This window comes from Lagenorhynchus albirostris, chromosome 9 (genome assembly GCF_949774975.1).
Source record: "Lagenorhynchus albirostris chromosome 9, mLagAlb1.1, whole genome shotgun sequence".
In the NCBI taxonomy this organism is placed as follows: domain Eukaryota; kingdom Metazoa; phylum Chordata; class Mammalia; order Artiodactyla; family Delphinidae; genus Lagenorhynchus; species Lagenorhynchus albirostris.
Genome location: NC_083103.1, coordinates 36,262,000 through 36,275,575, shown reverse-complemented (window position 1 = coordinate 36,275,575; position 13,576 = coordinate 36,262,000). Strand labels below are relative to the sequence as shown.

Below are 13,576 nucleotides of genomic sequence, written 5' to 3'. Positions count from 1 at the left end.
ATGACTCCATTGGGAACGTAAATGTTAGTTGGGAACGGTGACTCACCAGGCCATCCCTGGAAGAGCTGCATACCTGGGACCTAGGAAGCCCCGATGGAATGGAATGGAACATGTCAGGTGAGTTTCGATCACCAGTGTCAGGCTGCGACAGGGCCAGGCCCAGTGCCTGCGAATGGGCAGCATCGCATCGGGGGCAGGGCCAGTTGGGACACCTCGGTGGGTGGCGGAGTCAGTGTAGGGGCAGGAGGGGGCGAGGCAGCTTGTGGGCCATAAATATTTGGGAGACCGATGCTGGAATCCAGGAGGCTTGTGCGGGAGGAGGGATGAGGCCACCAAGAGGGCCTGTCTGCCAGCATTCCTTGAGTGAGTGCCTTAGGACACACACACCCAGCCCGGTGCTACATAGGGGTCCCATGAGCTCGCCATCTACCCCTCGGCCCTGTGGATAAAGCTCATCACTCTGGAATGGGAGTAACCTAACTGGCTCGGGCTCACTGTCTCCTGCCCCTTCACCCACTGGGAAGCAGGACTTGGCACCTTAGGCCTTCCTAAGAAGGATTCCACTAGCCCTAGAAAGCACTGGTAAGAATATAGATTTTATTGAAGATTTGAAAGAGCTGTGTTTGGACCATGTACAGGTTCATTAAATGTTCCTTGATCTTGTCTCCAGGGCTTCTTCCTTCCTCGCCACCCACACAGCCTTCCTGCTTCCCTGTCGGTCCAGCTCCGACCTCTTCTTCCTCTGCCTGAACTCTGTCTTTCTGATGCAAAGCATTTTAGCTCAGTCTGCACTCCTCTAAATTTGCACACTCATACACATTATTTTACGTAACAAAAAAGCTCCTTCTTGGTGGGGGGTGGGGGGAGGAGGAGGGGGAAGAAAGGAGCATCCCATCCCCACCGCTCACCTGTGCACGCCTAGTGGCGGTTAACAGTGGGCTCACAATTGATAGGTAGCACTTGCTGATTTCCAAGGTAAATCTCCTACCAAGGCTGATTTCAGTCTACCAAATGTGACATCTCTGAACTGGCAAGAGATGTGCAAGACTATACCATTATATACTGTTTCCCTCATATGGAGGAAATAGATGTAAATCACCTCGAACATAAACAATGGTAAAATGGAGAAAGATAATTTTCAAGGAAGTGATGAGTTTGGAATACAACTACCTTTAAAAGTTTAATTGTAAGTTTATATAATCTAATTTTAAAGTATATATAATTCTATGTGTATACAGTTCAGAAAGCCCAAGTGAATCTGTAATGACGTAAAGCAAGGTCCATGTTAGCCTTGCAGCAGTGGTAGTGAGGGACGGTTTATAAAGGATTGCCAGGAAGTTCTTGGGGTTGGTAGAAATATTTGTTATCTTTTTTTTTTAGTATCTTTATTGGAGTGTAATTGCTTTACAATGCTGTTAGTTTCTGCTGTATAATAAGGTGAATCGGCTATATGTATACACATATCCCCATATCCCCTCCCTCTCGAGCCTCCCTCCCACCCTCCCTATCCCACCCCTCTAGGTGGTCACAAAGCACCGAGCTGATCTCCCTGTGCTATGTGGCTGCTTCCCACTAGCTATCTATTTTACATTTGGTAGTGTATGTATGTCCATGCCACTCTCTCACTTCGTCCCAGCTTCCCCTTCCCCCTCCCCGTGTCCTCAAGTCCATTCTCTACGTCTAGGTCTTAGGTCTGCATCTGCGTCTGCGTCTTTATTCCTGTCCTGCCCCTCAGGTTCATCAGAACCATTTTTTTTTTAGATTCCAACGTTTGTTATCTTGATTGTAGGGATGGTTTCGTGGGTGTACGTAGATCAGAACTCATCAAATTTTACATTTGAAATATATGCAGTACATTACATGTAAATGAAATCTCAATACAATTGGAAAAGGAATTTTAAATTGAACAATTTTAGATTAAATTATTTTTTCAGAATGTTCAGTTTTCAAGTTCAGTTTTATCATACAAAAGAAGGCATTTTTATTTGCTTCATGTATGTTTTGTTGTGACCTCATGGCTGATTGGCCTATGTATTTATTTTTAGGTCCATATAGGGCCGTATATTTAAGTTTGGGGATAACCTAAAAGTAACTTCAATTGGCCTCACTTTCTTCAACTATAAATTTAGGGTTGTATCATCACCAGAGGTTCTTCAGTCACTGAAATTCTGTAATTGAAGTTATGGATGAATTGGTCTCTTGGGATTCAGGATCACCTCGTGTGACAACACTGTAGAGAGATTGGGACTGTCCACTGAGATAGACATTCCTGGAGATCAGAATGTCTAATCATTTCCTATTAATCCTTTCAGAGAATATTTTGAACAATTTGAGGCCAGTCTGGTAATGCAGAGTTGAACAACTAGAAAACAACTGCCCAAGGGTGAGAACTCAGTCTTTGGTATCTTATTTTCGATGCGATTGTAAATGGGATTGTTTTCTTAAATTCCACTTTCTGATATTCCTTTATAATTAATGGCTGGTTAACAGCTAACTCACAGATTTCCTAGAAGTTTAACAGTCAACTCTCCAGAGCCAGTACAAGCCTGCTCTAGCATGTGTGTGTTTCTGTGTGTGTACTGTTTTAAAGAACACTTTAATGTCCACAGTCAGGTGGGTCACTACCGTGTTGCTGGAAATTCTCACAGCAAAGTGTTACCTGCCAGTGCCTGTTCTGTGTCTTGTACTACGACTGGTCTAAAAGATACATGAATCATCGTCTTGATTTCATGGGGACTTTATGTGCCAGGCAGTGAAGGGGAACAGATTCATTCGTCCATCCCATCTATTCGTCCATCTGTCTGTCCATCCATCTGAACGTTCACTGGTCTACCCCTCCATTTCTTGTCCATCTGTCCACCCATTGACCATCCAGTCAGTCAGTAAGTGCTTGTTTATTGAGCTCCTGTAGGGAGTCAGGCACTGTGCTAATGTTTCAAAGATGTAGAAAATTTGTTCTCTGCTCTGGAGAAGCCCCCAGTTGAGATGTGGATGGTTATAATAACCATGATGAAGCCACATGCAAAGTGCTTTTGGAGCCAAGAAGAAGGAACAAAGAATTTCCTGTTGGGAGTGAGACAGTGAGTTGGGAATGGCTTTACAGGGATTGAGACTTGACTAGGCTTTTAAGACACCGAATAGGCATTTGCCAGGTGGTGGGGTAGAGATGGCACTGCTGGCAGAGAGGACGGTGTGGGCAAAGGTACAGGGGCTGGGTCGCTAGGCACACAGGTGTGTTTAATTGTAGGTGCACCAGGATTTCAAAGAAGGGAGAGAAGCCTGGCAGTCGGGGCTGGTTTCTAGAAAAGAACATCCTGCCAAACGGAGGGGATGCGGGAGGACATGCCAGACCAGAAAACCCACCAGCAGGGACCGAAGGTTAACGTGGCACATAGCCTGTGGTGTGAGTGGTGGACCAGAGGAATTTGTGGGTTGGGGACATGGAGACGAGGCAGGAAAGGAAACTAACATTTAAAGGTTCCTGGGACTTCCCTGGCGGTCCAGTAGTTAAGACTCTGTGCTCCCACTGCAGGGGGCACGGGTTCGATGCCTGGTTGGGGAACTAAGATCCTGCATTCTGCATGGTGTGGCCAAAAATAAAAATAAGTTTAAAAAAATTCAAAGCTTCCACCTAGGTGCCAGGCACTGTGCTAAGGACTTTACAAACATTCTCATATAGTCCTCACAGTAGATAATAAATTATTATCCCATTTTACACATGTGGAAGCTGAGGCTCAGAAAGTGGCTTGCTCAACGCCTTGGCGTACTCCGTGTCCAAATGTGTGAGGTCCCTTAGGTCTAATATTTCTCTGTATGCATTTAACAATCCTGTGAAGAGGAGACAGACTCAGAGAGGTTAAGCAACCTACCAGAGGCTACCCAGGACTCCAAGGTCTTGACTGGACCTGGTAGGGCCAAAATCCTGGGGAGCCTGTGCCTAGGAAGCTAAGCTGAGGCATTTGGGCTGGACAGGAGTGACCAAGAAGCGCAATGGCCGGCATCGCCTTCCCTGCAGTCTGCAGATGAGGGGAACTGTGGAGGCTTGGAGGATCGGCGGGAGGCTAATATTTAAAAGGTCAGTTCATGACCAGATGGGAGGGAGGTCTGTGTTGTTGCCCAGGTTGTCACCAGCCCCTCAGGTGTGGCCACCCTGCCAGGCAGCTCCCACAAGCTCTTGTTGGGTTTGGGGATGTTCGCTGTCAAAGAGTGTGTCAGCAGCTCCCCCTACCCTCCACCACATCTCGTCCTTCCCTCCCTCCAGGCCTGCCTCTGGGGTGGGGGGGGGGGCCTGGTTCCCATCACAGCCAGAGAGGAAGCTCTTGGGAAGAGAATATCTCTAATGACTAATGAACACAGGAAGGGACTGAAAATACTTGAGAAATTGCAAGTGGGCTCTGACATTTGGCTTTCTTGGAAATGCTGGACATTATGGTAAAAGTTATTCAGATCTTGCGTCTATGGTTGGAGTAGGTGAGAGGAAGTGCTGCAGGGGGAACCCAGTTTTATTCTGAAGGCACCAGTGATCATCTTCATCCTTACTTGGCCTTATTTGACTTTCCAGGGAGGCCCTCGGGAGACCTGGATGCACATGTTTTGTGAGAGCTGGTAGCCGCAGGACCAGGCTGCCTGGCTCAAATGGGGCATCACCATTTGTTAGGTGTGGGACCCTATGTACATTTCTTAACCTTTTAGAGCCTCTGTTTTCCAGTATGTAAAATGGGGATGACTCATTTAGTCAACAGATATTTAGTGAGCACCTACTGTGTGCCAGGCACCATACTGGATGTTTGGAAGAATTCAGTGAGCAAAGCAGATGAGAAGTTTTGTTCCCCTGCAGCTGTCACTCCAGCAGGGAGAGATTGTAGATGAGATCACATGTAGAAAATGCCTGGCACACAGTAGGCTCTCAGCAGAAGCACAGCCTCCCCTTGTGCACAGGTGGTGGCCGTAGTGAGGAAACAAATGGGAAAGGACTGTGTATCCTGTCAAGTGCAGGGCAGAGCACAGCCTATCCCAGGACAGCGCAAGCAAGCAAGGGGCATCCTAGGCATCGAAGGTGGGTCAGGCCAAGGTGTGGGGTAAGCGGGCACCTCCGTGCTCGTCCTTAAGATCTCACCAGCGCCTCCCTGCACGTTCCCCGGCCTGGCGTATTTTTCTAGAGGCACAGTTTCAGAACCTCCGGAGTCGCTGTGCACGCCCACCTGCGGCTGGTTGGTGTTCCCGCAGGACAATGCCACCATTGTGTGGCTGGGGGGCCCTTCCCAGGCTGGCCTGGTCCACTTCAGGCTGGAGGAACTGGCGGGCTTTACGCCTGAGCATTTCCCTGCCGGATACAACCCTGCAGTGGTCACTCCTGTGGTACCGGCATTTTTATTTTTGCGGTAGTGACGCTGTTGTGAAATGATGTTTGGCTTGTGCTTTGGTGACATGGGAAAGTGTCAGCTCTCCTCTTGGATCTGTTAGGCGTGAGTGACAAGCAGCCAACTGTGTTCCCAGGGGCAGGTGCGAGTGACATTGAGGTGCCTGTTGCGCAACGAGCCTCACTCTCTCTGGCTGCTTTTCCCACGCGGCCGTGACGCTCACCCTTCTGTGGCTCACGGTTCCTGCGTGGGCCTCTGAGGAGCAGTGTAGCATCATTAGGAGCCAGAGTCTCTGCTATCAAAGGCTGCATACTAGTGTGTGACATTGGGAAAGTCATTTCCCCTCTCAGAGCCTCCATTTCCTCATCTGTAAAATGGGGGAAATAATACCTTCCTCACAGGTGAGTTGGGAACTAAAGGAATCCATTGTTTGCCAAGTGTTCACAGCGCATGGCATCGTCTTCATGGTAACGATAATTGGCATTAACATACCGTGTGTCCTTAGTATGCACTGGGCGTTGTTAGATGACCTCTTTTTTTTTTTTCCTTCTCATCATCTTTTTTTTAAATTAATTTTTATTGGAGTATAGTTGCTTTACAGTATTGTGTTTCTGCTGTACAGCAAAGTGAATCGGTTATACGTAAACATATATCCCCTCTTTTTTAGATTTCCTTCCCATTTAGATGACCTCTTTTCAATCTCACAAGAACCTGAATAGGGAGTCAACCCATTTTACAGATGAGGAAATGGAGGCTCAGACATAGTTTAAGGAACTTGCCTGGGATCACTCTGCCGGGAAGTGGCTGAGGCATGTCTGGAACCTAAGCAGTCTGACTCTAGAAGGTGCTTCCTTTATCAGTTCACCTTAGAATTTGGTGGGTGGTAGGTAGCGTCCTACCCAAGGCTACAGCAAGAGTGGGACCCAGCAGAGGCGGCTGCTCAGGCAGGGTTTGCTCAAGGCACCAGGGCGTACATGCAGCTCTGAGCACCTTTTCTTGACTTGATATCATTCAGAGGTAAAGTAGGAGGAAGGGTGGTGAGGGGAGTGGATGGAAATTCGGATTAGCGATAAGCCCTGGCCCTCCTCTAGTCACCTGCTGTGTGTGTGTGTACACGTGTGCATATCCCTTAGGGACAGAAGCATACATATGGGCAGGTGTCAGGGTGGCTCTTTGGTGGTTGTGCATACAAGTATGTAGGTTACTGCCCATTAAAAAGGGAGAAAACCAGCGGTGGGCTCCTCCCTCCCCCTGCTGCTATCTTCTGGGTCCAGACAGGGATGTATACTCCCTGGTGTAAACAAGATCCTGTGAACCATGTTCCAAAACGTATATTGAGCACAGGGGCTGGCAGTCCCATTCTGCATGTGCTCGCATGGGAGATACAGACCCCAGTCACATCTAGGTGCTCCTGGAGCCCAGCTTTCTAGCAGCCTCACCTGGCTAGAGACCAGCTGAGAGCCAAGAAGCCTTCCCTACCGACCCTCCGAGCAGCTCAGGGGGTGCCGCAAAAGCCTTCCACTTAGGTGTTTTCATCAATGGAAAAGTCCTATCAAGACTCTTGCTTGAATGGTACTTCTTTTACTTTACCCCTAAATTTAAAGGACTCTGGGGTCTTTTAAAGACAGTCCAGCAACTCTGCAGCCTTAAGGGCCTCCTTGTATGCATCAAAATGCTATTCATAGTACGTCCATAGGTCATCAAGAAAACATGGAATTGAGTTAATTTAAAAAGCAGGGGTCATGATAATCTATTTGGGAAAGAGTCCCTATGGCATAGTTAAAAACTGGCTTTCAGAAGTGGAAGCTCTCAGCAATTTAGAATGACTTATTCCCCCAAAACTTATATTAATTTGAATATGAATAACCACCATTTATTCAATACTGTGCTCCAGACACTGTGTTAACCATTGACATACATGTTTTCATTTCGTCTGTAAAGCAAACCTACATATCACCACTGTGTAAGTGAGGGCCCCCCGCGCTCAGCTGGCCCTGACTCACTGTGGGCCACCTGGCTGGTAAGAGGCAGAGCCAGATCTGAACCCCGGTCCACGCCAGCTCCTGAGATTGCAGACACACTGCCCTTGTATAATTACCGTGGTTGATGAAAAACCACAAATGACCTGAGTAATGCATCGGGAGATGGCAAACATGGGGTTGGAAGAGAGTCATTGACCTCTAGGGTGGGCATGTAGTGAGAACCACGGACACTGGGCAAAACTGGACTCTTGCTTTGGGAAAACAGGGAGCAGTGCCAGCGTTCAGGCTCAGCCCCTGCTGGGCTGTGTGGCCTGGATTGCCTTCTCCGTGCTCCCCCTCTTCTTCCAATGTATACGGCTGGGGACACCATTCACCCATCTGAATGTTTGTTTCAAGGCAGCGGTTTTAATCAAGGCAGGTCTGCATTAAGAAAGGACATATTAGACTCTGATGGGGAGAGAGGGGAAGAGGGAAAAAGCCACCAGCTAGCTTCAGGCCCCTTACTTCACCCCGGGCAATTAAAATGATCTGTGGACATGTGGACACACCTGTTGGGTAGGTACCGGGCTCCTTTCGAGATGCTGGGGATACAGAAGTGAATGTGTTAACCAGCTTTGCTCTTGATAACAAATGGTGCATTTTGATTGTCTTAAAACTGTGACTACTTGAATAATCATTCTTTGTGGTATTCAGGTGCTGGGTGGACACTCTGTACTATCTTTGCAATATCATTTTTTGTGCTTCAGGACAATCAGAACTAAACCATTTAACCACACAGTCGTGGAAATGATGGGATGTTGATGTTCCCAAAGTCTAGAGTGGGACATTGAATGGAGGCCGAACAGTTGAGTTCTCTTTACAACTGATGGACTGGAAACCACCTCAGATGCTAAATGACTAGTGTACTTGTATCTTAAATCTCCCCCCTGGCATTTCCTGCTAAGAGATACATTGTATTCTTTTCCTCCTGGAACGGCTGTGGTAAAGCTGTCTGCCGCTTCAGGATCCATCAATCTGCGTGCCCGGCATGTGGGTCTGCATTTAGAGTTGTTAGGGCAATGACTTTGGGTGCAGTTATTTTATGGAATTTTGGGAGGTTTCTTCCTTAGAGCTGCCCTTCCCCCTTCATTTGAGAGCTAATTGCAGTATAAACTTGGCACCTTCCCCGTTGGTTTAACAACAGTGCAATTTTTATCAGTTTTCTTGTTACAACTAATAATCAGGTTCTTTACTTCGCTTGATCTGTCAAGATTTTCCCTCTTTGATTTCAGCCTGTTTGATATGGAATGATGTGGAGTTATAAGCAAACAAATGACACACTCCTTGAAATTCTGTCAGGGCTAATAAAGTGAATCAAAACGAATTCGCTCTTCAGCTGTCATTGTCTTCCTTCCCCTTTTTCCTTTTCAAGCCTCTGACAGCAGCTCCTTTCCCTCACCAGGCGCTTCTGGAGCACTGGGTCTCCCGTTAGAGGGGGTGGGAAGAGTGGTAAACTCAGCGAGATGGGTCAGAGCCAGAGCGGGAAAGACTCCTTCAGATACTGGTGTGAAACGATTCTAGAGCCTTTTCCTCTCGAATCTTTTCTCTGGAATGATGTGATGATTTGGAGTTGGGGGTGGGGATGGTGGTTTTATTCTTTCCTAGAACTGTGTGGTTCTTTGTCTTGCCCATTTCTACTGAAAGTTCACCGATCAAGGATGAGTGGGCTCCAGCATAAAAGCAACAGAAGCCCTAAGTCTTTAGAGCTCTGCGGAACGAGAGGCTCTGGAGAGGTTGATTCTGAATGCCTGAGGCTTACAGAGGAAGCCCTGCATGCCTTAGCCCTTGCTTAAAATCTTCCAAACACACACTGTTCCGTATTTGTTGACTTCCTGAACCCGATGACTAAGGATATTGTGAGTTTCGATGACTTCGATGACTAAGGATATTGTGAGTTTATTTTCCAAAGGTACTCCTTGGAAGAATGGTAGTCATTGCATGAGCTACTGAAACAGCGAGTGAGAGGGATGGGGCTGAAGTACGTCAGTGCGTAGCAGGGCCCAGGAAAACTGTGTTTCTTAAAATAAATCTCGGCGGCATTTTCTTGTGACTCACTTCTTCACAAAGTCGAGAGCTGCGGAGAGGAAACTCCAGATAATCAATGATTCTTGTTTGATGGGTCCTGATTAACGGGCTTGCACTCTGGAGTGATTTATTTTCTCTATTCCTTCCTCTTTTCAGTCGATAAAGAGACTTGAGATCCTGGTTTGAGGATTCACTGAGAGCTCACGTTAAGTCTCCAATGCAATCAGTTTCCCAAGGGTTTGCCCTTTTTCTCTCCATTCAGCTCAATGCCGGCCACCACTTACTGACCACCTGCTGTGCCCCCGCCTTGAGAGACGCTGTCTGGGCCCAGAGATGGACGAGACACCATCTCTGCCACGATCTGGGGGTGGAGTGAGGAGGTGGTGCCAGCAAACAGGTTCTCTGCTTCCTGTGCAGCTCGGGATGCAGTGAGGAAATCAAGGGTGACTTCCTGGAGGAACCAGCGTGGGAACGGAGTTTTGTGGGGTGGCCCCAGGTGGAGGCACTCAGGTGGGTGGGGTGGCAGGAGTTCAGAGATGGGGAAGTGTGAGGTCCAGTTTTCCTGAGGGTAATTGTAATTATTACTGAGCCCTTGCTATGTGTAGGCATATTAGGTCATTCCGTCCCTATGACACAGACTGGCCACTTTCTTCTGTAAAGAGCTGGACAGTAAATATGTGAGGCTGTGCGGGCCAGAAGCCTCTATCACAACTACTCAGCTGTGCCATTGTGGTCTGGAAGCAGCTACAGATGACACATGGGTGTGACTGGGCTCCCACAGAACTTTGTTTACAGAAACAGGTGGTCCCTTGGGTTTGGCCTGGGTCACAGTTGGCCAGTCCCTCCCTGCCTTATCATATATTTGGTATAATCCCCATTTTATGGAGGATAAAACTGAGGTACAGAGAGGTGAAAAGAAATTCACATGCCAAGGGCCACCTTGACTTGGTCAGTTCCCAAGCCCAAGCTTTTCACTTACCCACGCACTGCCTCCCCTGCGAGGTCGACGCTGGCTGGGGAAGAGTGGATGGATAAAACTGCCTTGAACTGCCTTTCATTCAGTGGGGAGCCATTGATGATTCTGTGAGCAGGTGATAGGACTAGAGCTGTGCTCTTGGAAGATTACGTTGGTTGTGGTATGTAGGTAGATTCGAGTTGGGAGAAGAAGAGCTCTGTCTTAAACAGCGTGGAGTAGAGAGGTTCAGTTCTTTGGCAGAGCCATTTCTGACCACTGTAGAACTTTCCAGGTTCTCCCCGGTATGCCAGATACCTGTGTGGCCTCCCCAGGGCTCTGCACTGTGTGTGCTGGTGGGTGAGTGGGAGAGGGTTACCCCTGTACTTGTTGACAGAAGCTTGCTTAACCTTGGCTTCCTGCCGGACTGTGTAGACACAGAGAGGGCTGGCTTTAGGGAGGATACGTCTATTTTAAAATACCCTTAGTCACCTAGGGAGGGAATGAGCAGAGGTGCCTGTATCCCCTCCCACTCAGTGGTGTCCTTGTCCGTGGCCTGTTCTCACCTCAGCTGATGGTTGTGGGGCAGGTGGCTTGAAGCTTTGGGATGTTCTTGTGGTCCCTCAGACCCTCAGGTGGTAGGATCCTTCCAGGGCTTGAGACATCACTGCGGTGTATCTCCTGTTGAGGGAAGATACCAGCCTGGTATCACTCTCTGTACCAGCCTGGCCAGTTTCTGGCCTGCTTTTCTTTCACAGTCTACTGTGGTTTGTGATTGCAAATGGGGTGCTCCAGACTCTTGAAATTGTACCTTGTGAAAGAGAAGGGGAGTGAGTCTTCAAGTCATTTGCGTCCTGGAGGTTCAGGGTAGAGGCTGTGGCTGGTTTTGTTCTGGCCCATTTTATAATGCTGGTAGTCAAATTTCTAATATCCTTTTTATTTACTGAACACTTAGCATGTGTCACATTCTGTGTCCTTTATGTGTATGAACTCGTTTCACCTTCATAATGGCGCGATGATGTTGGTATTATTATCCCCTCTTGTAAATGAGGACGCCCAGGCCAAAGGACACAGACGTAATAGGCAGCGTGGCAGCTAAGATTTAGAGCAGTCTGCTGACTCCAGTGCCCTCCTCTTGACCACCTGCTGCCTCTGCTTCCTGAGCCCCACGTGGGTCAGGTCAGGGGCTTCCAGGTGGTGCTTCACTGGGTCTTCGCAACCACCTTCTGAAGTAGACCTTACTGTGCCCATTTTACAGCTGGATAAACTGAAGCCCGGAAAAGGCAAGTGACTTGCCAAAGGGCATTCAGACAGCAATGGTTAGGTTTGGGGGTTTTATTTATTTTTAAACAATTCTTTCAGTGAGAACATAACAGAGAATGAGCCGAGTCAGTAGGACGGCGTCATGGAGGGGGTGAGTGCATTGAATAATTTATATTTGTATTCAGAGAAGCAGTGTTGGAGAGCGTCTAAGGGATTCTAGAGTTAGTCAGCCTGGGTTCACATCCTGGCACTGCCACTTCCCTGTGATCTTAGATAAGTTAACTTTACCTCTGTACACTTTAGTTTTCTCCTCTGAAAAGTAGACACAATGATAGCGTCTAGCACAGAGAATAAGGATGAAGTGAGTTAATGCATGTAAAGTGTCTGGACCAGTGTCTGGCATGTATTAGGCTCTGTATGTGTTCGTTGTTGTTAAGCTCCTACTCTGCGTAAGGCACTTTTTTCCGAATATGTTATATCACTCAGTCCTCACAAGAACTGACAAGTACATGGTATTTATTCCATTTTACAGATAAGAAAACCTAGGCTCAGAGAGTCAAACAGCTCGCCTGAGGTCATACACCCGTTCCTCCAGAGATACATGTTGAGAAATTGAACAAAACAGACCCAAATCCCCACCCTGGGGAGCCTCCAGGGCTGGGACTTGAACCCAGGTCTTTCTCTTTTCCTTTGAATGTCTTTCCCTTTCTCTCTCTCCCTCTTAACAATTTCATCGAATGATCTCTCAGATTGGCCATTGTAATGACCAAGATGGCGCTCGACTTCCTTAGCGTTCTCAGTGCTTGTGAAATTGAAAATGATCTTGCTGAACTAGAGCTTCTATCTGACAATTTGGGAGTCATGAGGAAGGAAAGTGACATGGATTTAAGGATTAGATGCCATGGTCCGAGGTGTGAAATAGAACCGTGTTGTGGTGTGGGTCTCTGCAGTGGAAGCTTCGCGTTGGGGGCTGGGGGCTGGATAGGCGTCGTCTGTTCTCAGCGCTTGATGAAGCGGAAAGTGCACGTCTGCCTTGGCCCCTCTTGGGATGAGGCCTTCACGGTCCCAGGTGGAGCAGTGAGAGGTGCCGCCTCCCTCGAAGGGCCTATTTTGCAAGTCCAGGCCCTGGCCCTCAGTCCCCATTCCGGGGGCCTTGAAGGGCAGCACCCCACTGTGTGAGATTCCTCTGAGCACAGTGTTGGGAAGAGTGAGAGCTGGGGCAAGGACAGGGCTTCCACCGCTCTGTGAGTCACGCGAGATCTCGGAGCAGGCCTGCTAGTGGAGATACAGTGATCACCTTCATCATTTGGGTGGAGACATCACACGGATTAGTATGTGAACTGCACCTGCAAACACGGCCCAGCTGAGGTGGGATACTTCTCTTTCTGAGCAGGCGCGGGTTTGTATCCCTCCTGGGGAAAAAAAAGGTGCTGATAAATGGGACCTGCATGTCCCCCGCAAACTCACAAGTCCACGCAGGAAACTTAGCACTCAGAATCGACGAGGAGGTTTTCAGTTTTGTTTTTGGCTTGTGTCATTTAGGGAGAAAGTTTTTAGGCGAGAGTGTTCTTGTGTTTGTTGGCTCTTTGGAAGCAAATACTCTTTGTGCCGATGATTCTGTGACTGGGAGGGGGCAGGTCTCTCCGTCCCCCAAGGGGGTCTGCTTTCCTGATCCCATGATGACCCAGCCTCTGCCTTTCAGGTGCTGTGCACACCGATGCTGTGTTTAAATATGTTGGAATTTGCTGGGGGCGGGGTTTGTTCAGAGAATCCCAACTGTGAAGAGGATGCCAGGCTTTTAAGTTAAACTGATTAAATTTGAGATGATCGTGAGGCCATTCATAACCCCGCTCACACAAGAGTAATTGAAGCGCTCTGTGTTTTGGTACTTGGCTCCTTCACAAGGGACCCAGGCTCCTGAGAACTCGGCTAACTCAATAGCCCTCCTTTCCCTG

At 48.1% G+C, this 13,576-nt stretch overlaps 1 protein-coding gene across 2 annotated transcripts in view; it reads left to right on the top strand.

Annotated features, from left to right (window-relative positions):
* NAV2 (neuron navigator 2) overlaps nucleotides 1-13,576 on the top strand; it is a 396,632-nt gene that overhangs the window by 113,271 nt on the left and 269,785 nt on the right. The window lies entirely within an intron of this gene.